This window comes from Carya illinoinensis, chromosome 5 (assembly GCF_018687715.1).
Source record: "Carya illinoinensis cultivar Pawnee chromosome 5, C.illinoinensisPawnee_v1, whole genome shotgun sequence".
NCBI classification, from domain to species: Eukaryota; Viridiplantae; Streptophyta; class Magnoliopsida; order Fagales; family Juglandaceae; genus Carya; species Carya illinoinensis.
This window is the reverse complement of record NC_056756.1, coordinates 15,531,938-15,559,164: the sequence shown is the minus strand read 5'-3', so window position 1 is coordinate 15,559,164 and position 27,227 is coordinate 15,531,938. Positions and strand designations below refer to the sequence as shown.

At 40.1% G+C, this 27,227-nt stretch overlaps 1 pseudogene; it reads left to right on the top strand.

Moving 5' to 3' along the window:
- The first annotated feature begins 12,592 nt into the window (after positions 1 to 12,592).
- Positions 12,593 to 27,199, top strand: LOC122310127 (annotated as a pseudogene).
- Positions 27,200 to 27,227: the final 28 nt, after the last annotated feature.

Sequence of the window (27,227 nt, the reverse complement as noted above, 5' to 3'; positions counted from 1 at the left end):
TATTTTATTATATGCGTGTTTTGTAATATTTTATTTATGTATGTTTTAAACAGCTTGTATTACGTTAAGAAAATTCTGGTACTTAGTTATGACTTTCGTTATCCGCTGCGTGTTCTTCCGTGCACATTTGTTGCTTTTGCACACACTCGGCACCCGTCGATAGGATTGTGACCCGGGTTGTCACCATCCGGACGTCTCGATTTCCCCGTGTTCGGGCGTGGGGATTTGGGGACGTCACAGGTGGTATCAGAGCGGTTTGGCTCTAGGTAAAACCACATGTCCCGTAGGCAGTACCAGAATGCTTTTTAAAGTTGTGTTTTAAAAAATTATGTTAAGTACAGTAGTTTTATTTGTTTTATTTGTTTGAGCTTGTTTGTTTGTTTGTATTTATTTGGTTATGTTTTTGCAAGCTGGTTTCTTTTGTTTCTTGCTGTGTGGTGTTGGTTTTGTTTTTGTTGGTTTTATGATGGTTTTATTTGTTTTCTTAAAGGAGGGTCAAGAGTGGTGTTGTGACAGGATTATGGGGAGACCAAGGAAAAATACTCAGGAGCCACGGGACAATACCTCCAGGGATGACTCCATAGCCGAAGCAATTCGGCAGATGACGGAGTTTATGCAACAGAGTGCGAGGTCTCAACAGGCAAGACCTTGGCCACCACAAGGGGGTCCTTGGCCACCATCAGGAGGACCTTATCCACCGTCTAGAGAGCCTTGTCCGCAACAAGGAGGGTTTTGGCCACAACCAGGAGGTCCTTGGCCATATCAGGGAGGGCCTTGGATGTATCCAGGAGGGTCCAGTAGCATGGTGCAAGCCGGATGCACCTATGAGCGCTTCCTGGCGCATAGGACTCCACACTTCACTGGAAATGAGGATCCACTTCAGGCTGGAAAATGGATCAAAGATCTGGAGAAAACTTTTGAGGTGTGTGGATGCACTGAGGCACAGCAAGTACTCTACGCCAGCTATCTCTTGCATGGTACCGCTTCTGATTGGTGGGATACCAAGAGGGTGCTGTTGGAATCTGAACTGGGATCTTTCGCTGCGGTGACCTGGCAGCGTTTCAAGAAGGAGTTCAATGACCGCTTCTTTCCTGCATCGGTAAGGAAGCAAAAGGCAAGAGAGTTCTCCAATCTGGTCCAAGGGGGCGCGACAGTGGAGTTGTACGCCCGGAGGTTCATAGAACTTGAGCGGTTTGCTCCTCACCTTGTCGCCATTGAGGAGATGCGAGCAGATCGTTTCCAGGAGGGGCTGCGTCATGACATACGCCGTATGGTGGTCAGCCATCGGATATCCACTTTTCAGGAATTAGTGGATGTGGCTACCCTTGTGGAGCGGGAAAATAATCTGAGTGTGGGTTCCCCTCCAGGGCATAAGAGGCGGAGTTTTTCTGGTGAAGGAAGCAGCTCGGGTTCGCCCCAGAAGTTTGTTCAGCGGACCGGAACTCGACCTCCTACGTCCTCAGGTGTTCGCATGGGAGGACGGGTGCCTATTTGTGGAGCTTGTAATAGAGCTCATGAGGGCGAGTGTCGGATGAGTAGCGGACCCCAGTGTTACCGGTGCGGCCAAGTGGGACATATCTCTCGGGATTGCTCCGTCAGAGTTCAAGGAAGCCGTGGAGGTAGACACGGTGGAAGAACCAACCCGAGACAAGCAGTGCAAGCCCGGGTTTATGCTGTCACACCCGGAGAGGTGGATGATGAGGCACCAGCGACCCATGATGCTGGAGTAATCACATGTATGGATTAATTTAAGTTGGATTTAATTTTTGGTGCATTTGGTTTCTTCGTTGTTTTTTTTTTTTGGATTTCATGGGTTGTGTGTTTGGTTCAGGAAGAGTCCATTTGTATGAGTTTTATGCTTGTACTTTGTTTGATTCCGGTGCTTCGCGATCGTTTGTGTCTTCCACGTTTGCTCGGGTGTGTAACTTGGTCACGGAACCGTTGCCGAAGGCTATGGTAGTGGCTCTACCCGATGGTGAGATGGTGTGGTGTTCCAAGGTTACTTTGGGATGCCCGTTAAATTTTGAGGGAAGATTCTTGGATGTTGATTTGGTGGTGTTCAAGCTGTTGGGTTTTGATATCATCCTCGGGATGGATTGGCTATACCGATATTCTGCGAGTATTAATTGCAGAAGTCGGATAATTAGCTTTCAGCTTCCAGATGGTGATTGTCTGGAATTTGCGGGGAGTAGATTAAAAGAAAAACCGATAATTATATCGGCGATTCAGGCAAGACGAGAGATTGCATGGGGAGCGGATGCATTCTTGGTGCAGATGGGGTCCACGCCGTCTGAGAAGAAATCTTTGGCAGACATTCCAGTTGTGGAAGAGTTTCCTGATGTGTTTGTGGATGACTTGCCCGGACTACCCCCTGTTCGGGAGATGGAGTTTGTTATAGACTTGGAACCTGGAGCGGCTCCTGTGCATAAAGCTCCTTATCGCATGGCACCGGCTGAATTGAAAGAGTTGAAGACTCAGTTGCAAGAGTTGGTAGAGAATGGATTTATTCAGCCTAGTACGTCGCCGTGGGGTGCACCAGTTTTATTTGTTAAAAAGAAAGATGGAACCCTCCGTATGTGCATTGACTATCGGGAATTGAACAAGGTGACCATCAAAAATAAATACCCTCTCCCGCGGATTGATGATTTGTTTGACCAGCTTCAAGGAGCAGCCGTGTTCTCTAAGATTGATCTGAGGTCGGGATACTACCAACTGAGAATCAGAGACCAGGATGTGCCTAAAACTGCTTTCAGGTCGAGGTATGGGCATTATGAATTTAAGGTGATGCCGTTTGGGTTAGCTAATGCCCCTGCAGCTTTCATGGATTTGATGAATCGAGTGTTTCGACCTTATCTGGATTCCTTTGTGGTAGTATTTATTGATGATATACTGATTTATTCCCGAGATGTTGAAGAGCATGTGTATCATCTTAGTCTGGTACTTGAGAAATTGAGAGAACACCAGCTATACGCCAAGCTCAGTAAGTGTGAATTCTGGTTGGAAGAAGTTAAATTTCTTCAGCACGTAATTTCCCGGGGCAGAGTGGCAGTTGATCCTAGTAAGGTAGAAGCCATATTGTCATGGCAGCGCCCGACAACAGTGCGCGAGGTCAGGAGTTTCTTGGGGCTCGCTGGTTACTACCGAAGATTTGTAGAGGGTTTTGCTCGCCTATCCGGACCTCTCACAGCTTTGACTCGGAAGAATACAGAATTTGTTTCGTCAGAGAAATGTGAGAGGAGCTTCCAGGAATTAAAGAACAGGTTGACGACGGCACCAGTGTTAGCACTCCCAGAACCGCATAAGCCATTCGTAGTCTTCAGTGATGCGTCTAAGTTTGGTTTGGGTTGTGTCCTTATGCAAGAAGGACGGGTTGTAGCCTATGCATCTCGTCAGCTAAAGGACCACGAGAAGAATTATCCGACGCACGATCTAGAATTGGCTGCCATTGTTTTTGCCCTTAAGATCTGGCGGCACTTCTTGTATGGAGAAGCTTGCGAGGTATTTACTGATCACAAGAGTTTGAAGCATTTGTTTTCCCAGAAAAATCTGAATATGAGGCAGAGGCGATGGCTGGAGCTAATCAGTGACTATCAGTGTGAGATCAAGTACCATCCGGGGAAGGCTAATATAGTTGCTGATGCTTTGAGCCGGAAGTCACACTTGGAAGACGAAGCCGAGCCGTCAGAATTGGAATCGTTGCTTTGTGGGATGAGAAGGCTCCTTATAGAGAGTTCGCAGCAAGTAGAGATTTTGTCTTTAGTTCTTGATATTCGGGTAACTGATTTTGAAGAATTGAAAGCTCTCCAAAGAAAGGATCCGAAGCTGCTGAACATCAGGAAAAGAGTCCGAAAATCTCGAGGGCCGTTGCACTATAGCCTAGATAATGATGGGATACTTCGGTTTTGAGATCGCAGAGTGGTCCCAAAGGACTCAGATTTCAAAGAACGGATCATGGCGGAAGCTCATGCGGCCCCGTATTCAGTGCATCCTGGCAGTACAAAGATGTATCGGGACTTGAAGAAAAATTTCTGGTGGGATGGAATGAAGAAGGACATCGCCTTATATGTTGAGAAGTGCCACACATGCCGTCAGGTAAAGGCCGAGCATCAGAGACCTGTAGGTATGCTCCAACCCCTCCCTATTCCTGAGTGGAAGTGGGATGACATCACGATGGACTTCGTAGTGGGTTTGCCGAGAACGCCTAGTGGGAAGAATTCTGTTTGGGTGATTGTGGACCGGTTAACGAAGAGTGCTCATTTTCTGCCTGTAAATAACACCGACTCTTTGGGTAAGTTGACCCGTTTGTATGTCAAAGAGATAGTGCGGCTACACGGCGTACCAAAGAGTATAGTGTCGGATCGAGACCCGAGGTTTACGTCACAGTTCTGGAAGAGTTTGCAGGCAGCTTTGGGTACTAAGTTGAAGTTCAGTACTGCTTATCACCCGCAGACAGACGGCCAGTCAGAGCGCACCATTCAGACCCTGGAAGACATGTTACGAGCATGTGTCCTGGAATTCCAAGGAAGTTGGGAAAACCATTTGCCGCTCATTGAGTTTGCATACAATAACAGCTTCCATGCGACCATTCAGATGGCTCCCTATGAAGCTCTTTATGGGAGAAAGTGCAGGTCGCCCTTATGTTGGGATGAAGTTGGGGAGAGTAGGGTAATTGGACCCGAATTAATTCAAGAGATGCAAAGCCAAGTCCGGATCATCAGAGATAAAATGGCGGCAGCTCAGAGTCGTCAGAAGAGCTACGCTGACACCAGGAGGAGAGAGTTGTCTTTTGAAGTTGGTGATTGGGTTTACCTTAAAGTCTCTCCCATGAGAGGTGTTAAGCGTTTTGGTAAGAAGAGGAAGTTGGATCCGAGGTACGTCGGCCCTTTTCAGATTCTGGAGAGAGTAGGGTCCGTCGCCTATAGAGTTGTTTTGCCAGATTATTTTGGGGATGTTTATGATGTCTTCCACGTATCATCCCTGAAGAAAAGCTTTGGACAGCAAGAGCCACGTTTCGTCGACCCAGCAGGTATTCAGTTGCAACCGGGTCTCACTTACGAAGTTGTTCCGTCGCAGATTTTGGATTGGAAGGAGCAACAGTTGAGGTCCAAGACGATACCTTTAGTTAAAGTGGCTTGGGGAGATCCGTTAGCTCAAGACTTCTCTTGGGAGCGAGCAGCGGACATGAGGGAGCAGTACCCGTATTTGTTCGAATAAGGAAGGTATGTGTCTTAATCTTGATCACAGATGGTTTATGTGCTTTCTTGTGGCTTGCTTTAAGTTGGTGGTTGATTTGCAATTTCGAGGACGAAATTGTTTTTAAGGAGGGGAGGATGTGATGACCCGCTTTTGAGCGTATTTTCGTTGAAATAATTGTTTTTATTTTAATTAATATATTAGTTATTTATTTTAATTTATTTGCATTTTAAAATTGATTTTTAATTTATTTGATGTTGTGTTTTATTTCTTTAAGTTGTTTTGTGGTTTTTAATCTTTTTGGCGGTTTAGTTTTGTTTTCCCGGAGTGAGGATTGGACCTCATTTCTTTTCACATCTTTTTCCTTTTCACTTTTTTTTCCTTTTCCTTCTTCTTTTCTTTTTCCTTTCTTTTTCTTTTTTTTTTTCTTCTTTTTCTTTTTCTTTTCTCTCTCCCCGCGTCCGAACCCCCCCGATCGGCTCTCTCTCTCTCTCTTCTCTCTCCCTCACGGCCGAAGCCTTCTCTCTACCGGCCCACCGCCGTCCGGCCACCATTTGACTCGCCACCGGTCCCAAACTCTTCCCCTCCCTCCGGTGCACCACCCCTCCGAAGGCCACCCCCAACCGGCCGGCCGTTTGGCCGGAAAACACCCAACAAAGCCACACGGATTTTGCTCCGATCCGCCGCCGTCGCTCCACCTCCGGCCACCATTTCTTCACCACTTCATCACCGACTCCTTGCAGTCCTAACCCACCCATTTCCGGCCTCCAACGACCACCGGAACAGCTCCTACGAGCTTAGTTTCCGATTTGCATTTTCCGGCCATTTCCGGCGATTTCGCCGCCACCCATGGCCGTTCATCACTTCCAATAGCTTCACAACCATCCCTAGACCATTCCCTATCAATTTCGTGTCCTAGTTTGTCCCCGTTCAAAAGTGGGTTTTTCAAACCCACAGCCGCAGTGAATTTTCACTGTGACGTTGCTTTTCCGCCGCCGTTTGCAACGCCGCTTGTTTTCTAAAATTACCGTATAGCGCTGTAAGTATTTTCCAAACCCTATTTTCAGATTTATATATATTGCTCTTTCAATTAATTAATCTGCTGGTTGGTTGATTCCGGACTGAGTCCGAGGAGTTCGAGGGTCGGATGGATGGAGGACGGAGTTACTTGTTTTATTGATTTATGTTGGTTGGTTATTTTATTATGCATTGATATGGCATTTCATGGTGCATGCACGTGTGTTTTTGTTATGTGTGAAAAGCCTGTGTATTGGCGTAAGTGGTCTTACGGGTGCGTGTGTATCACGACCCCAAGCCGGGATGGGGTATTATCCCGGTGGAGCTCCTCTGGTCACTCGGGAGCGGAATAAACTGAGTGATGTCCCCTGAGTTGTCGCTAGACGACGGGAGCGGGGGCTAGGGGTTGCTTGGCTACGAACGCGCCGGGCGCGGAACCGAGCATCGCTCTACGCACCGACTCCGTGGCCCTTCGCTGGTGAGGGCTAGAGGATGCTTGGCTACGAACGTGCGGGGCACGGAACTGGGCATCGCTCGTTAGGTGTCACATGCGTGGTGGTACTCTGCGGTGTGGCACTGGAGCCAGGGTGTGCGGATGACCCCTAGGGGAGGTCATGGTGCATACGGTTAAAAAATGTGATTTTGGCGTGTGTGGAAAACTGTGTCTTTGGGTTTTATGCATTGGGCATGGTTCATGCATATTGTTTGAGTTCTATATGTGTTATTATCTGGTAGTGTTTGGGTTTTACTTACCTGCGGTACCATTTTTGGTTCCGTAGCTTTTGGTGCAGAGTTCGAGGAGGAGGAGGCTGAGCCTGAGGATGCGGCTCCGCCGGGTTGCTGATGTCATGCCTTGTATTTGATATTTTATTATATGCGTGTTTTGTAATATTTTATTTATGTATGTTTTAAACAGCTTGTATTACGTTAAGAAAATTCTGGTACTTAGTTATGACTTTCGTTATCCGCTGCGTGTTCTTCCGTGCACATTTGTTGCTTTTGCACACACTCGGCACCCGTCGATAGGATTGTGACCCGGGGTTGTCACCATCCGGACGTCTCGATTTCCCCGTGTTCGGGCGTGGGGATTTGGGGGCGTCACACTAAATCCGCACCATCTATTATCCTTAAACTTGATATGGATCAATCCTAAAACATGCCACTATAACCTAGAACTAATAACAATTATTTTCCCAAATTCAATCCAAATCTTCAATCCTCAAAGAAATGCTTTCCAAAAGAATTCCATATCCAAAACTCAACTCTAATCAGCCCCATTTTAATGGTTACAAACTAATCAATCTCCAGAACATGTCAAGTTAGCATACCAAGTTTGTAGAACTAGAAACTCAAATCTTAATACGAATCAATCATTCAAGTCTGCAATTCTAAAACCTTAAATTATATAAGATTCATTTTTTGAAATCCTAATGATCGATGAACTTAGATATAAAAACAATCCCCTTGCAAAACGTGTAGATTCTAAAACCCCAAATGTTGTCAAATTGCTTATTAGAATCAACAAAATCTAAAACTTCTAATTTAATTAATCTTTTAAATGCTTGTTGAACCTATAACCTTAAATACCATAAACTTGTTTCACAAAATCTATAGGGCCTCAGACCTTAGATGAAAGTCACATAAATCTATCATTTAAGTTCGTTGAACTTACAACCTCATGTTCTAAGGCCTCATTTCATAAATTCTAAGGAATCCAAGACCTCAAGTGTCCTAAATGATTTAAAACTATTCCCCTCCTCTGTTGTGACTTTAGTTCATACTCCAAAGATATCACCTAAACTAAGCTGTTCACTTCAAGTCTCGATATTATTAAAAAAAAAAAAAACCACATCACTACTTGTTCAAGCCTATTACATTAAATGTTCAAGCCTAACAATAGTATCCTCGATGCTACCATCTTCCTGCAACATAATAACTATTAACGTCACTTTTCAACTCCGAACAAAACAAAACAAAGTAAAGTAAAAATAAATAAATCTCATAATTAAAATAACATAATTTCAATTTAAATAAAATTAAATAAATTCAAATCAAACTTTTAAAATTTTCTAGGACTGCTCCTACGGGACATGTGATTTTATCTAGAGCTGAATTGCTCAGATACCATTTGTGATGTCCCCAACTTCCACGTATGGATACATGAAAATTGAGACGTCAAGATGATGACAACACAGGTCACACACCCTAAAAACAAGTGCTAAGTGTGTGCAAATGTAACACGTGTAATACAAAAGACGCAGCAGATAAGTTAAAATCAATCAACTAAGTACTAGAATTGTTAAATACAAATTCGCTTAAATACAAGCGTTTCAAAAAGTATTATAGTTTTCCAACAAAAACATGATTAAGCCAAAATATAATAACCAAAAACGGGAAATACATCCCAACACTTGAGAAAGTGATCCCCGATCACTCATTCGGTGGAGCTGCATCCTCATCTGCATCAAAATCTATGGTACCAAGAAACGATACCGCATGTTTTAAGAGACCAAACAACCCAAGAGATCATAAAAATACATTCAAGAAACCAACAAAATGCGTGCATATGATGAAATATGCGTGATACCCAAAACATCATTTTTCCCAAAAATAAATATTTTCCAACGCACGCCAAAATCTCATTTTGACTCAAAAACCAAATCCATTAAAAATAGCATCCTCCATTTTTCCAGAAAATGACCCAGTATAAAAATATACCATCTTTCCAAAAAATGATTAACATAAATCCATTTATCAAAACCAATATTCAATTTTAAACCGTATGCACCATGATCTCCCCTAGGGATCATCCGCACACCCGGACTCCCTTCGCCATACCATGGGTAACGACCGTGCATGTGACTTCATAATTAGCGATGCCCAATTTTGCACCCAGTGCATTCGTGGCCAAGCATCCTCTAGTCCCCACCAGCAGAGGGGCCACAGAATTAGCACGAGAGTATTACCATCCCGTCCGATCCCGTTGTCGCCCAATGACAACCCAAGGGATGTCACTCAATATATTTCACTCTCGAGTGACTAGAGGAGCTCTACCGAGATAATGCATCATCTCAGCTTGGGGTCATGATACACACATACCCAAAAATCATCCTACACATGAAAATCCAGTTTTCATTCATGCTCATGAACATGCATGCAATTATGCAATATATAACATGAACCCATGCAAAACATAAAAATACCAAGCTCAATCCAATCTCACAAACAACTTCATCCTCCAATCCAACTGACTCCCAAACTCTTTGAACTCAACGTTCGGCAAAACCAATCAAATAAAAAAAAATTGTTAGTGCAAAATATATTTAAATATCAAAAAGGTATTTGAAAAATTACTTATAGTGTTAAAGGCAAATTTCTGAAAGACCAAGCATCTGGTTTAATGCTAAAGGCAAGTCCGAAAATAAATCTCCAAAAATCACAATTTGAGACTAAAAATGGGTTTCTTAAATAAGGAGATTTTGAAGGGATAAATTCGGAATACAAGGGCTGACTATTTGAATAAAATCTATGAGATGGTGGCCGGAAAATGAAGCTAACTGCATCACCAAAAATCACCAAGAAACCAAGTGAAGCTCACAGATTTTATGGGCAAAATAGGGCACAGATTGAAATAAAAAATAGAACACAAAAAATGGGGAAAGAAATGGAGGTGGCTAGCAGGGAAACTCACAGCCAAAACCAAATGAAATGGGTGAAAGGGCTTCGACACACAGCTGAAGATGAAGTAGAAAAAATCCCAAGGAAGAAGAAGAGTAGTAGGCATAGCAGTGGAAGAAAAGAAAAACAAATGAAGGAGAAGAAGAGAAGTAGCAACACCAAAAGCAGAACAAAAGAAATGAAATTGAAGGAAGAAGATGGAAAAGAAGTAGCCGGCGTGTCGAAGAAGAAGAGGAAATGAAATGAAGAAGAAGGAGGCAGGGTGTCGACTGAGGAAGAAAAAAGAAAAAAGAGAAAATAAACCCTAAGGGCAAGGCACAAAAACTGGACCGTTGAGGAGGAGTAAGTGTCTGGGTTGAAGGCAATGAGCTAGGCTGAAAATGAAGGGGCTTGGCCCAAAATCAAAGAACAATCCCACTAGAAACAAGCCAACCAAAAGTATAAGGTCCAACAAAGGAAAATGAACAATAAAAATAAATAAAAGCCGAATAAAAACACTACAATTAAACATTAGTAAATTAAATTAATTAAAGCCCAACAATGATATAATTTAAAACAAAGAAAAATTTAAATGCAAAACAATAATTAATATCTAGAAAGTCCACTAAAATAAATTTCACTACTTAAAAATATAAAATAAATCCAACCAGAAATCCATTAAATTTAAAACAAGAGAACCAATATTTAAATTAAATAAAATAATCCTTCAATTAAAATATACTAAAATATGAGGTATCACATCAACTCATTCACAATTCTCAAATCCTCGCTATGGCTAAAATCAAGGTCGAATTCATCCTAATAAGTGAATTATGTCAAAAATATGATATACTATTTTAGGTGATAAAAATGTACTCTCAAAGTAAACTCACCAACACACAACTTCAAATGTGTTCCTTAATCTTATTTGGAACATCTCGCCATGATCACATATGAAATGAAGCATACGTTTGGACTACTATGCCAATATAGGAGGAAAGCGTTGCTGCACTATCATCTACTCCCCCAGTCGAATTATCAGGAATGGTGACCTTGATTTTTCCATGCCTTCTATTTTTCTCAAGAGATATGCCATGTGTATAGCTATGACCGCGACGAGCGGATGCATCAACTAATAGATAATAGTATAATTATAGTTATATAGTTATTGAGAGTATTAAAATATAATTAATTATCAATGAAATTTCCTTACTGGTAGGTGTCAATTGGCTGTCTGTCTCTTGCGTGTTAACTTCTTTAGGAGTGAATTCCTTGGGTGAGGAGTCCTTAACGGGTTCGGGACTTGGCGGATGAGGCACATTTCTTCGTTGTCGTTTTAGCAGATTCCTTGAAAATGATTAATATGATAAAGAAAATTAATTTGAAGAAATTATTAAAAGTATAATATTGTATAGTCACCTATATGAATACAATATTTAGTACTTTTTTTTCCTTATCCTTGGATGTATTTTCTATGCTTGTTTCAGAATCTTCCTCAATAACATTTTCGTCATCATCATCAACCTCTTCTTTGTCCTCCTTATCCACTTCATCTCTGGATTCTTCTTCGTCTTCTTCTTCCTCACTTACTTCAGATGGGTCGAGATGGATGGGTGGGACATCATCTCTACACAAGGGGAATAACTCAAGTGCACAGAGGTCAACAAACAAGTTAATACCCTCTCCATCTTCTTGGTAGGCCTCTACAATCAGAGTGTTATCCTCATCTCCACTATTTTCGTGATCCACACTCGTTCCTGCTTCTATATATTGTGAGGGACAAATTTTTGTATGACTTGCCAAGTTATCTATTCACTATCTTCATCAACGCTTTTCATTGAATCAATTAAGTAATAGACTTGGGTAGCTTGACAAGCCAATACAAATGGATCATCTTCGTATCATTTAGATGCAGTATTGACACTCGTAAAGTGATTATCCCTATGTATAGAAACCTAACCACCGCCTAGATCCCACCAATCACATTTAAAGACATATGTTGCAGACCCACCCAAATATTTCAATCCGATAATATCACGTATGACTCCCCTTGACCAACACACCACAGTTTTGAGTCTTTCTATTATGTTCCCGGTCCAGAGTATGGAATTTATAACCTTGAACCATGCATGCAGTGTATCAAACTGCTCTATTTGAAGGATAACTGGGTCAATGCATACAATTTAGGAGAAACTGAATTGTAATCACGAGTAAGTTGTTCCAAAATCTAATAATCGAAATAGGGAAATAATTAATTAAAAGTTCTAAAATCTAACATATATGTAATTTTAGTTCATACACATTGTTCAAACCATCTAGGAAATTCTTCCTTGTGTCTTGCCTCTATATTCTCTATACCTTTTGTCCTAAGTTTGTCCACATGCTCACTATATATAAGTGCAAAAGAATATTATTTTAAGCCCAAAAGTTAAAGTTAACCTTTTTAACAAGAATTATTTGAAGCATGCAACGACATACCTGAGATAGTCATCAATCTAGCTCCTAACAATTATTTAGCACATACCACCAAATTTTACCCTACTCTCCATCAATTAAATCGTAACCTGTTTGTGCACCCAAAGGTCATACATTCTATGAAAACACCGATAGCTCACAAGGAGGCGAAGCAGCAAGATTAGCATTTTGCTTTTGACGATTAATCGTTTAATATCTTGTTGAGTGGAGTAGTTTTGAGCATGATTTTGTTTAGGAAGAGAAGCTAAACATGAAAGGTTCGTGTGCTGAGCTTTTTGCTGAAGAAACCACAAAATCTGGAAATACGATGGGGAATGCAAAGGTAATTCCTTTTTATTTAAAATAATTAAGTTATATAAGCTGCATAGTGATGGTGTTAACAAATTTTTCCATGGTGTCAAAGTAGTTTTTTTTTTTTTTTTTTTTAATCAGTAAGGATTTTATTAATGAGAACTAGGCATAGCCCAGGTTCATGGGACATATACAAGAGCAGCAACTAGGCCTGATTGGCTAGGGAAGACTTGAGCAATTATATTGGATATTGTATGAGTTAGTTGTAAGTCCATGAATAATCGTACTTTTTGTTTCTCGCACCTAGGGATGAAGTCTTTACTACTTGCTGGAGATGGAAGACTATTTAAATAATAAGAAATTTTAGTGATTACTCTACTTTTGATAAAAAGTTAAGGCATGGTTTGCTACGCAGTAAATTGGTCTGTAGGATAGCATCATGCCGACGTCTCTAAGTCAGGCTGTCATGGGCTCTATTGCAGAGTTTTTCCATGAATAAAATGGATGCTTTCCCAGCTATTGAGTGGAAGATTCGCAAAAAAGGATTTTACCTGTGAATTGTTTTGGTCTAAGTAACACGTACAGGTCGGATGAAATTATATTGTGGAACTCACAGGACAAATGGAGTATGTTGATGTGGCGCACATGTTAGGTTTTTTTCATGTTCAAACCACACGTGTAGGATATATCATAGGAAGAGGGAGGGATAAGGCTATGAGGGTACCCTCGTCATAGGACCAGTTGCTGGGGTTTGGAACAATCATGGAATCTTTGTGAGAGAGATGCTGGTTCTTTGAAGCTCAATTTGTATTTTTCTTTATTTTTTTGGTCTTTTTCCTCTATTGATCAAATATGACTGTCTCTTTTGTATGTAGGTATATACTATCAATTGACTCGCTTGATTAACTCTTAAAAACAACCTTTCCTCAATGCAGAGTATCTCAAAGCCTAGTACCCTTGTGATAAAGAAGAGGCTACCTTACATGTACGTGTACCCATAAAAAAAAGCATTCTAAATTTTGACCAAGCAGTCTTCTTTAAAGGGACAAAAGAAATCCAATTAAGCTATGTACATGTATAAATCCCTGTAAAAAATAATATATAACTACTTAGAAAAAATGAAACATAAACTTACCCCATTGTACTATGATCTAACTTAAGCGGTGCATTGCAAACAGTTGCCAGTCTGCGGAGGATAACATTACTGCTTTGATCTGTTTGGACTTCAAGGTGTTTTGTTGATACTGATATATCCAAGGATGGAGTGCCAGCTCTCTTTACATGTTGCAGAGTTTTTCAACTGATTTGTTTTACCATGATGGAACCAGGAGATGGTTTGGTTGTGATTTAAGCTGCCTTGTGGGATAGTGAATTTTATTATGAAGTTTGTTGTGCTTGAGTAAGGTTTCTTTGTCTTCTTGGCTCAGATGATTTTGATGAGTGGGCTTAGCAAGAATGCCATGGAAGAGCTATCATCTGAAAACACTTATGATAATCGCATACCCCATATTTGCAATATCATCAGGTTTGCTGTGCTTAGAAAGGACAAGTCTTTGATGGCAATTGGTGGTCCATGGAATTCTGTTGATGGTGGCGATCCATCAGTTGACGACACCCCATTAGTTCGAGCAACCCTTAGGTTTGTATTCGCTATCAGTTTTTTGCATCGGGATATCAATAATTAACTTTTTTTTTTTTAACTTAAAGAAATTGATTTTGTTATGCAGACATGCAAAAAATATTACTCCACTTGATTTTCAGAATTGCTGCCATTGGAATCGTTTTCTTGAGGTAGGAATTGCTTTTAATGATTGCTACATTTAAAGGACCTCTTCAGTTACATTTGAGTTTTTTGATAATGTTGAACCTAGTCCTTGCGGCTTTAATAGCAAATTTATCATGCCTTTTGGGTTGTTTATGGATGACCAGGAATGAAATCCCTGCAAGACTTCTACTTTGTATATGAGCCATTTTCCTTTTTGAAATATTAGGCTTGTGAATCAGGAGATGGTTTGGTTGTGATTTAAGCTGCCTTGTTATGTTTCAACAGCATGAAGCCCATCTGTAACTGTGATGTGCCAAAAACTGTGTTTTCATTTCCAACATGATAGTTTGAATAAATATTCTTACTCTATTCCTCTGTTTTGGCTGTGTTTTAGGATCATAAATATTAGTGATTTAATTTAACCTTTTATATAGCCCCTTTGAGGCTTCTTGGTTTCATTAAATTAAGGTTGTGCATCCGGACCAGATTTTTATCCAGTCCGGCTTGAAAACCGCATATCCGGAAGATCACCGCCCAGATTATTTCTATGCAGTTAAGATAAATTTGTAACCGCCTGGATCCGGACATGGATCCGGTTTGGCCACGCGGTTGCCCGTGACCGCACCGCACTATTTAAACAAAATTATTGATTAGGTCAAGCCGAAACACTTTTCATCCCAACCTCCAGGTGACATCCTCGATTCGTTGCTCTCTCCCTAGCTCTCTCTGGCCAAAACCTCAAGCCATTTTCTCCCTCTCTTCAGTCTCGATCATCTCACATCCCTCTCTTTAGTGTCATCAGCACAGACCCATCATGGCACGGTGTCCAGGTTCATTGACGACCAGCTCATAAAGATGAATCTCAGAGGGGTTCACGACTGTAAGGGTTCCTTGCTCTTAGTTACCCTCTTCTTCAGGTTTGTCTTGCTTTTAAGGATGCATACCCCACACAAAAGGCTCCAAAGAACCAACCGCCACTCTTTATTCTTTTTTAATTCCTTCCCTTGAGAAAGGAGTTATTCTAATTCAATCACACTCGAAGGACATCATAGGGTTTAAGGCGTAAGTAACTTTATGGTTGAATATATTGATTTTATCTTTTGAAATGTTGAGTCTGCAGTCATTTATGCCATTAGAATGTACTAATATCATATGAATTTAGTGGGTATTTCCTCTGTTTCCCACTTTGGCTAGATCTAAGTTTATATGTTTGTAGATCTGAGTTTATGTGCTTGTAGATCTAAGTTTCTATGTTTATAGATTTGCTTTTTGGTTACAGATCTGTTGGTATGCTACCCGTGTTTATTCAATCTCAAATCTAAGTTTCTGTTTATTCCTTCCCTTTTTTATTGTGGGTTTTGGGTTTTATTAGTCTCTCATGGTGGGTTACTTGTTTGGGTTTCTTCATAACTAGCATATAGGATGCACCAGTTTCTCTCTACTTCTAGTTCTCTATTTATCTTCTAATCTTCTTGTTTACTCTTTGAGCATGGTAGGATTTTGAAGCTTATATTTTTAGGTCGGCTTCAAAAGAGGATGCCCAATAATTTTCTTCAACCAGGTGATCTATCCATCTTTTCCTGTACTTTGTAGTATTACCATTCCCAATCTGTCTATTATTTATTTTTGGAGTAATATGAAAAGTCTGGGGTATATTTATGACAATATCACTATATATATTTCATTCAGTGAACGAATTAATTAATTGATTGTATCGAGAACATCTTGCATGAAATCAATACTTTGTGGAGCTCAGATTGGGTTTTGTACGTGGTCCATGAATCAATTCTCACAATTTTTTCTTTTCATCTGGAGAATGACATGATTATGGAAACATTAAATAGATCTGGGTAAGGAAATTTGAGACCTAGATTTTTTTTTCTTCATTATGGTTCAATGGCTTTCATATGGATTCTAAAATCAGTATTTTTTTTTTCGCATATTGATATGGAAATGATTGAATTAAAGACCGGTAAGGGGTAGGAGCATTTGAGTGTTAAGAGAGGCTGTTCAGGAAGTACGTGATTTGGATTAATGTGCTATCCGATATTCATTTTTAACACGACACAATATGTTGATCAACCTTTTTATCACAGCTTTCACTATTTACTTCGACTGAGGATATTATTTAATGTTTTCAAGATTAGATCAACATATTGCATGTAACAATGTTTTCCCTTCTTTGTTGAATTGCTCTGTTTATCCTGTGTTTTGTGCCCTTCATTCTTGTCTTTTCTGTTTTCTGTAATTGGTCACCACCCTCCCCACTAAATGATTCTTTCTTAACTTTTGTTTGACTGAATTCAACACTGTACAGGCCTCTTGAGTATATTGTTATTTTTGTGGCACTAAATGATGTAATGAAACTCCCATGTTCACAAGCAATTTTTAAATGAAACAAGACATTCTTTTTAGCTTTTTAAATTAGATGGTCTGGAATGCTTTTTTCTCTATTCTAATAAGCTTATGGAATGCATTTTGATGCTATGGTATGGTTCTATTATAGCTGCTGCAATTACTAATCAATTTGATGGTGAAATATCTAGTCTAATTGTGCAGCTTACCCCAAATCCGGATTGAAGATATGAAGAGCAGTGACATTGTTTTTTTTTTTTTTTTTTGATTGGTTAAGAGTAGTGACATTGTATTAGTTTAATTAATTGTGATGTATTATTATTTATTTTTTTCTTTGTAAATTTATGTTTTGCATTGTTATGTAACAGCAATATTATCTATTTTGCATTTATTTTGTTCATCAATTTATTTTTTAAAAAAACTTTTAAAGTGTTTAAATTATTAAAAAAAATCTGGGCAATTTGAACATGATATCAAATTTTATATTTTAAAAAAAAAAGCACCATAATTTGTTTTTAGAATTACAAGTTTTTTTTTTAATTATTACAAAACCCGGATTGAATCTGGGTTATAACTCGGATATCTGAGTTTTAAGCCAAAAAAAGCAAAAAAACAAAAAAAAAAACAAAAAATCTGGATATCTGGTTACAACCCGGATATCCGGATTGAATCCGATTATCCGCACGGAATGAATCCGGATTGTATCCGGGCGGATAACCGCCAGTTTTTGAAATCTGGATCTAGATCCGGTTATGGCTGGATATCCGGATCCGGATCCGGATGAACACCCCTACATTAAATAGGTGGTGTTTAGTGTAATTTTTGTAATCTTTGGAAGCTGACTTCTTCGCTGGTATTTTGTTTTGTTTGGTTGCATCTCACTCATTATATGCCCCACATACAAACTACATAATTGTTTCCACGAATGGGGCATATAAATTATTGGCTAAGTCCATGCACAACGATTTATTAAATGTGAATAATATCATCCAATTTAACATCCTAATCTGACCCAAGAAAGATTAGTTGTCATAAGTCATTAGTTGGAAGTGTGTTCAAGAATAAAGTTGTAGTTTGAGGGGTTTTTTGTGTTATTTACCTAGGAAAGATTAGCAACAAAAGAAGAGATCTAATTTGGATGTGCATTTGAGAATTGACATGGTAGCTTGAGGTTGATTTTTGCAATTTATCGGTCTCTTTGTTATAGCGAATATGAGATGGATGGAAATGAATTATGTTCTTGGACTCTTGATTTCCTGGCTTGTACTCAGATATTTTCTGTCTTTAATTACTTGCACGTGCTTCTTGGATTGGGATCTAGTTTTTAATTCTTCTTGGCACATGCAGATACTGTTATGAGTGGAGACAAAACGGTGAATGGTGAGTCATGCATCGTTTGCTCCTTTGGCATATTAGGCACCCCAGCACCGTTTCTCTCTTTGTTTTATTAGGCACCCACCCCTTAGTTTCTGCAGCAGATTGCTGCACTATAAGTGGCCTACTCTCCTATAAATAGGAGAGCTTAAATGTGCAGAAAGGGGCAGAATGTGGGAGAGAAAGAAGAGAGAAAGAGAGTGGGTAAGCAGAGAGAGTTTATTGAGAGAGAATTTTTTGTAAAAATTGTTTCATAGTGAAGTTACAGTATCTGTGGACGTAGGCAATTGCCGAACCACGTTAAATTCCATCTCTCCTTTTATTTAGAATCATCTCTATCTCCGACCAGTCTCTAACAACTGGTATCAGAGCTCTAGTTCGAGCTGCCTGAAAATTCAAGTTGGTTGAAATTAATTTTTGACAACTCCAAGGTATTTCTCGTGTCGAGACGAATCCGTTGCCTTAAACGGAATCAGAAATGGAGGTCAGAGGAGCCCACACGCGCTCAAGAAGATCGGCGCGTGCATCTACTGCAACTCACGCGCCCCCACGCGCCCTTGAGGAGAAAGACGCGTGAATTACACGCTCCCACGCGCTCTAGAGGAACCTACACGTGTACTGCACTCGCTGAGCCAAGCCGAGCCGTGTTCTTGAGCCTAGCCGAGCCGTATGTCTGAGCTGAGCCGAGCCGTGTTACTAAGCCGAGCCGTGTTCCTGAGCCGAGCCGAAGTCATCCTGCCACTTGTCGCACTCTGGTTGGCCGAAACTGTTTTGGCCTTTTTAAACTCAATTTTGATCCAATTTTGACAATTTTGGACTCGTTTCCAGCTAATTCGAGTGTTTTGGAAGCAACGGTGATCTTTTTTTTTATTCAAATTTGAACTCATTTATTGGAGAAGAAGCTAAAGGTGTTGGTATTGAGAAATTTGACGGTACAGACTTTGCTTACTGGAGAATGCAGATAGAGGATTATCTCTATGGGAAGAAACTACATCTTTCACTCCTAGGAAGAAAGCCAGATGACATAAGCAATTAAGATTGGAGTTTTCTTGATAGACAAGTGTTGGGAGTCATTCGACTAACACTGTCAAGATCAGCTGCACACAATGTGGGAAAGGAAAAGACCACAGCGGATTTGATGAAAGCTCTATCAGACATGTACGAGCAGCCATCAGCCAATAACAAAGTGCATTTGATGTACAAGCTATTCTACTTGAGAATGGCAGAAGGAACTCCAGTTATTTAGCATCTGAATGAGTTCAACACCATCATCAATCAATTAGCTTCAGTGGGGATTGAATTTGATGATGAAGTATGTGCACAGATTGCTCTGGCTCAATTGCCAAAAATTTGATGTACAAGCTATTCTACTTGAGAATGGCAGAAGGAACTCCAGTTATTTAGCATCTGAATGAGTTCAACACCATCATCAATCAATTAGCTTCAGTGGGGATTGAATTTGATGATGAAGTATGTGCACAGATTGCTCTGGCTCAATTGCCAAAAAGCTGGGAGGCCATTAGAACAGCTGTTAGCAATTCTTATGGCAAAACAAAGATGAAGTATCAAGATATCTGGGACCATATTTTTAGCGAGGAAGCTTGCAGAAGAGATACAGGAGAAGCATCAACTTCCAATTCTGCCTTAAATCTCGAGACGAGAGGTAGAGGAGTTAGTAGAAGTTCAAATTGGGACAGGTCAAAGTCCCGAAGAGGCATAAGTAAATCTAGGTCTGGAAAACAAGTACAGTGCTGGAATTGTGGCAAGATTGACCACTTCAGAAATAATTACAAGGAAGCAAAGAAGAAGAATGAGCATGACTCTGCTAATGCCACAACAGAAGACCTCCAAAATGCTTTACTCTTTTTAATCGACAACCAAATTGAATCTTGGGTGTTAGATTTAGGAGCCTCATTTCACACTACAGCACACCGAGAAATCATGCAGAATTATGACACTAGTGATTTTGGAAAGGTGTACTTAGCAGATGGTGAAGCGTTGGAAATCGAAGGTATGGGAGATGTACCAATCAATCCGCCCAATGGAAGTGCAAGGTTGCTACAAAAGGTGCGACATGTTTTCAAGCTCATGAGGAACCTAATTTCTGTAGGACAACTTGATGCTGATGGGCATTCGGTACTATTTACCGGTGGCACGTGGAAGATAACAAAAAGAGCTATGGTAGTAGCTCGAGGCACAAAAACAGGTACTCTATACATGACTTCAAGCATTAGAGATACTGTTGCAATTGCTGACGCAAATGCCAACCTATGGCATCAAAGGCTTGGTCACATGAGTGAGAAAGGAATGAAAGTACTATTATCCAAGGGGAAGTTACCAAAGTTGGAATCAACTGATTTCGACATGTGTGAAGGTTACATTTTTGGGAAGCAAAAAAAAGTTAGTTTCTTGAAAAATGGCAGAACTCCAAAGTCTACAAAGTTGGAGTTAGTGCACACAGATTTGTGGGGGCCATCCCCAGTTGCTTCTCTTGGAGGATCGCGGTACTATGTTTCCTTTATTGATGACTCAAGCAAGAAAGTATGGGTTTATATTTTGAAAAATAAATCTAACACATTTGACACTTTCAAGAAGTGGAGAGCCATGGTTGAAAATGAAATAGGCTTGGAGTTGAAATGTCTGAGGTCAGACAATGGCGAAGAGTACATCGACGGAGGGTTCAAAGAATTCTATGCTGCAAATGGGATTAGATTTCAAAAGACTATTCCCGGGACACCGCAACAGAATGGCGTAGATGAATACATGAACAAAACTCTCAACGAACATGCCAGAAGCATGAGGCTGAATTCAGGATTGCCTAAATGTTTTTGGGTTGATGCAGTTAACACTGCAGCCTATTTGATTAACCGGGGACCTTCAGTTCCCTTAAAGTTCGATCTACCAGAAGAAGTCTAGAGCGGAAAGAAGGTAAATCTTTCCCATTTGAAAGTTTTTGGCTGTGTATCATATGTTTACATAGATTCTACTGATCGTAATAAGTTAGAAGCCAAATCTAGAAAATGTTTTTTCATCGGTTATGGTGATGAAGAATTTGGCTATCGATTTTGGGATGATTAAAATCACAAAATCATCAAAAGTAGAAATGTGATATTCAATGAGCAGATTCTGTACAAAGCTAAGTCACAAGCTGAACCTGAGGAGCAGCCAAAGAAACTTGAGGTTGTTGACTTTGATGTTACTCGAGTCAACACTGATCAGAATGAGGATCAAGAGAATGTTGATACACAGATCGAACAAAGTACACCACTCACTGTTATTCGAAGATCTTCAAGGACGATCAGGCCACCACAGCGGTTCTCACCATCTCTACACTACATCCTGCTAACAGATAGTGGTGAACTGAAAAGTTATGATGAAGCTCTACGAATTGAAGATTTGATCAAGTGGGAGAAAGCCATGCAAGATGAGATGGAGTCACTAATGTCAAATCGGACATGGGAGCTAACTAAGCTTCTAAAAGGCAAGAAGGCTTTGCACAACAAATGGGTGTACAGAATTAAGGAAATGCACAATGGCAGCAAGCGCTACAAAGCCAGAATGATCGTGAAGGGATTTCAACAAAAAGAAGGTGTCGACTACACAGACATTTTCTCCCCAGTTGTAAAATTGACCACGATCAGGCTAGTGTTGGCAATTGTGGCTGCAGAGAATCTACATCTTGAACAGTTAGATGTGAAGACTACATTCCTTCATGGTGATTTGGAGGAAGACATCTATATGCACCAGCCACAAGGATTCTCAGTGAAGGGAAAAGAAAATCTAGTTTGCAAATTGAAGAAGAGCTTATATGGTCTAAAACAAGCTCCACGACAATGGTATCGAAAGTTTGACAACTTCATGTGCAGTAATGGATTTACAAGACTACAGTCTGACCATTGTTGCTATATGAAGAATTTTGACAACTCTTATATTATCCTACTGTTGTGTGTGGATGATATGCTCGTTGCAGGGTCAAGCATCGAGGAGATCAATAAACTGAAGAAGCAGTTGTCAAAATGGTTTGAGATGAAGGATTTGGGTGCTGCAAAACAAATCCTTGGTATGAGAATTATTAGAGATAGGGCTAATGATACTCTAAAGCTCTCGCAGGAAGAGTATGTGAAGAAGGTGCTCAGAAGGTTTAACATGGACAAGGCGAAACCAGTGAGCACACCCTTAGCTAGTCACTTTCGACTAACTAAGGATCAGTCGCCAAAGACGGAGGAAGAGCAAGAATGCATGAACAGAATACCCTATGCATCTGCTATTGGTAGTCTTATGTACGCTATAGTCTGTACAAGGCCAGATATTGCACAAGCAGTGGGAGCTGTGAGCAGGTACATGAGTAATCCAAGAAAGCAGCATTGGGAAGCAGTCAAGTGGATTTTAAGATATCTACAAGGCTCTTCAGATACGTCACTATGCTTTACAAAAGCAGGTTTAAAACTATAAGAATATGTAGATGCTGATTTAGCAGGTGACGTTGACAGCAGAAAAAGTACTACTGGATTTGTGTATACTCTGGGTGGTACAGCTGTATCGTGGGCTTCTAAGTTACAGAAGATTGTTGCTCTCTCAACTACAGAAGCGGAATACGTTGCTATAACTGAAGCAGGGAAGGAAATGGTTTGGTTGCAGTCATTCTTGGAGGAATTGGGAAAGAAAAATGAAAAAGGTATTCTGCACAGTGATAGTCAGAGTGCTATTTTTCCTGCAAAGAATCCAGCCTTTCATTCCAGAACAAAATACATATAGTTGCGATACCATTTTATCCGATCTCTTCTTGATAGTGGACAGCTGATACTTGAGAAGATTCGAGGAACAGAGAACCCAGCAAACATGTTCACAAAAGTAGTTACTGCTGACAAACTAAAGCTGTGTGTAGTTTCAGCTGGCCTCCGTACTTAAAGGCATGACTTGAAGTTCCTGTGATGGTTGCTATGAAGATATGTAGACTCATTTGTCTCCAAGTGGGAGATTGTTATGAGTGGAGACAAAACGGTGAACGGTGAGTCATGCACCGTTTGCTCCTTTGGCATATTAGGCATCCCAGCACCGTTTCTCTTTTTGTTTTATTAGGCACCCACCCCTTAGTTTCTGCAGCAGATTGCTGTACTGTAAGTGGCCTGCTCTCCTATAAATAGGAGAGCTTAAATGTGCAAAAAGGGCCAAAGTGTGGGAGAGAAAGAAGAGAGAGAGAGTGGGTGAGCAGAGAGAGTTTACAGAGAGAGAATTTTTTGTAAAAATTGTTTCATAGTGAAGTTACAGCATCTGTGGACGTAAGCAATTGCCGAACCACGTTAAATTTCATCTCTGCTTTTATTTAGAATCATCTCTATCTCCGACCAGTCTAACAGATACACTACGATAGAGTCGGAAGTGATGGACTGTTTAGCCATAAGGAGGCGACTGTATTGTTTGTTCCAGATTTGTCCGAATGTCTCCCCTCATTGGAAGCATGGAAAGACCAATGGTTTGCTCACAAGAAGGCTATTGCTGAGAGAGAGCGGCAACTTACATTGAAAAAAGAGGTCCGTAGTTATATTATTTGGAACTGTGGTCTTGTCAGCTTTTTTTTTTTGGGTAAGTAAAAATTTATTAATGCCAATAGATGTAGCCAAGTACTCTGGATGCATACAAGAGAAAACACCTAGTTGGGGTCCAAATAAAAAAAAACAAAAGGGATAAACTTATCTAGGAAAATGAGCCTAACAAAGCCCTGTGGTTTTGTCAGTTTTGCTAATGCCAAAGTGTCTTTCAATATATATACACATATTTTGATAGCTTTTTTTTAATTATATGTATAGTTCATATTCAAGCAGAAACAAGAACTCAATACGTGCTTGCAGAAAGCATTGTTATTCATGTGCTTTGAGTATGATGCTTGATATTTATCAATTCTAGAAAACATTTTGTTAGTAAAAAACCATTTTCAACTTTCAAGTCTGTAGCGCTACCTGGATGTGCAGCAATCAAACTTGAAGAACTTGATGTGGCATGCATGATATGACATTAATGTAAAAGTGGTTTTGTTGAAATATGTCTGGACTTAACATTATTGAACTGACCTCATCCACGGGTTGCCTTTTATTCATCCTTCTTATGGAGCATTGGTGTGACAGTTTTGGCAACCTTGTCTTGTCATGAAAATTTATGCGCATTTGCTTATTTTGTGCTTCAACCCTCTACCATGGGAAATCTTTGAATTTGTTGACTTCCTCACTAACATAATGGTATGTTGTTTCAGAGGTCTAGAGAGACGAAAGATGGGATCAAAGGTAACTTTAGCTGTTTTGGATGGTTCTCTCTCTATCCCTCTCCCTTTCCCTCCCTCTCATGAATGTCATCATGATCATTTGTTTCTCTATGGTTTTGATTTAGATAAGGAAAAGGATTCCACAAAAGATCTCAAAAAGGTAGACAAATTGGACAATCTGAAGATGTGTACATCCTCTGGACAATCAGAAGATGTTAACAAAAAGGAGAAAGATGTCAACGATGTGAAAGGGATCACAGTTGAAGAAAAGGTTGATGGAAATGACAAAATACTTGAGAAAAAAGGTGGGACTGAAACAGGTAAGGAAAACATGACAGTAGAGAAGAAGGAACAAGGAGAATCTGTTCATGCTCAGACAAGTGGCGGTGTGAAGCCTGCAAAGAAGAAGATTATAAAGAAGATTGTCAAACAGAAGGTTGTTGATAAGACCGCTCATGATAGTGCCAGCAAACAAAATGACAGCCCAGATGAGAAGAATAATGGAGATAAGAATGCCAACTCATAGATTCCTGATCTACCAGATGAATCTTCCGGTGCTCCTGCTGGGGTTAAAACATTTGTTAGAAAAAAGGTGATAAGAAAGGTTCCAGTGGTAAAAACTGCTCGGAATGAAGATATTGAAGACAAACCAAAGAATAATTCAGATCCATGCACTACTACGGTTGTGCAAGGTACTGCTGTAAAAACAACTGTGAAGAAAAAAATAATTAAGAGGGTGGCTAAAAGAAAGGTCGAAGGTTTGGAATCTGGTGACAGGATTGCTGACACTAAGAAAGATGTGGACAGAGATGAGATTAAGGTAGTTGGGGCAATTGATGAAACAGAAAATATGGTGGGGCAAGCGGCAGATGCAGACAATCAGGTCAGTGAGATCAAAAGATCAGAAAAGAAAATGGTTCCCCGGAACAATACTAAAACTCTTATCACAAAGATGCAAGATGATACTGTTGATCCAAGCAAAACAGAAATAAAGACTGACAAGGATGATAAGGATGAAAAAGATCGGGTGAGGAAAGTGGCCAGGGGATCAAATTGGAGATTGAGGTTGACAAGCAGAAAATTTCACCGAAGGACGACCATAGTAGCAAGGGTGGAAAATCAAAAGATGGGGAGAAATCCAAAGATGAGAAAGAAAAAAAAAGAAAAAAAAAGGACAACGAAGGAAAAGATGAGTCTAGAAGCAAATCAAAAAAAGAATTGAAAGAAAAGAGAAAGCCTGAAGAACCTCCTCGACACTCTGGATTGATATTACAGACAAAATGTAGCAAGGATTCAAAAGTAGGTTGATGATGGCATTCTTTACATGAATTTTCATTCTAATTTTTTACCTTATCTAATATATATTTTATGTACTGTGCCTGATTGTGGATCTTCCGTTACAGCTTCGTTCAGTGTCACTTTCTCTGGATTCAGTCTTGGATTATACTGACAAGGACGTTGACGAATCATCATTTGAGGTTTGCCTAGTGTTTGGTTCTTTTGATGTGGTTAGATCAAGATTATAGCTTGTTGCTCCCTCTTTACTGTATTTTTTTTTTCCCCCTTGCAGTTGTCATTATTTGCTGAATCGTTGTTTGAAATGCTTCAGTATCAGATGGGTTGTCGTCTTTTAACATTTCTCCAGGTTGGTGTAGACAATCAACATGTACTCGATTCTTTTACCGAGACATCTTCATTTATTTGCATTTTCTATTTGGACAGAAACTACGCATAAAATTTGTGGCAAAAAGAAATCAACGTAAGAGGCAGCGGGATGAAGCCCATGAGAAGGAACGGGACAAAAAATCACCAGCAAAGCGACTGAGGACTAATGAGCTCCATGTGAAAGACAAATCTAGTACTGAAATAGATGGTGTAGTTCATCCAGATGCTAATAAAACCAAGGCTGAGGAGGATAAATCTGTTGATCATGTTGATGAGTTGAAAATGGAAGATGAAACAGATGGTGATGAAGATCCAGAGGAAGATCCTGAAGAATATGAAGAAATGGAGGAGTCAATATGCAACACGAGTCATCTTATGTGAATAATGAAGAAGAGGGGAAGACGGGACCTGAGTGCTGAGCCTGAAAAGGTGTCTGGAATGGAAACTGACAAAGCAGAGGAAACTCTTAAGGAGAAACCGAAAGCTGCAGAGACAAAGCCCAAGTCTGGTGAGGAAATGCGTAAGAGAAAAGATGGAAAGACAGATACTGGAGAGATAGAGACTTCTTCTGTGAAGGAGGTTGCTGTTGACAAAGAACTATTGCAGGTAAGGAACCCTTCGCTTGCTTTAATTATTTTTCTGAAATTATTTCGTGTGTTGGTTAGATTCTCTCATAATCATTTTATTATTGTTATTTTTCAAGTCTGAAACAGGCTTTTAGGTTTTATGACCGGAATCGAGTTGGCTACATTAGGGTAAATTTTTTTTATTCATTTCTTTTAACAGCATATCATGATCTGTATGATAAGGAGATTCTGTTGTGTTCAGGTTGAAGATATGAGGTTGATCATTCCACAACTTGGGGAAGTTCCTCTCCCACAGGGATGTCGAGGTCGGAGTGTGCAATTCAATTAATGTTTCATTCCCGCCCTGTCCTTTTCTTTTGTTCTTTGTTCTATGTTTTTATGTATCTAATGTATTTTCTGCCGCATCAGGAACTTGTGCAAAGTGCATTGCTTGAGAGCAACACTGGTAGGGATGACCGCATCCTCTACAATAAGCTGGTGCGAATGTTCGACACTTGCGAGATTGGAAAGGTCTTTTGATTTTCTTCATTCTTCAAATCGAACTTGCCTTATTATTGCTTCTTGTACTTCTTCTTCTTCTTTTTTCTTTTTT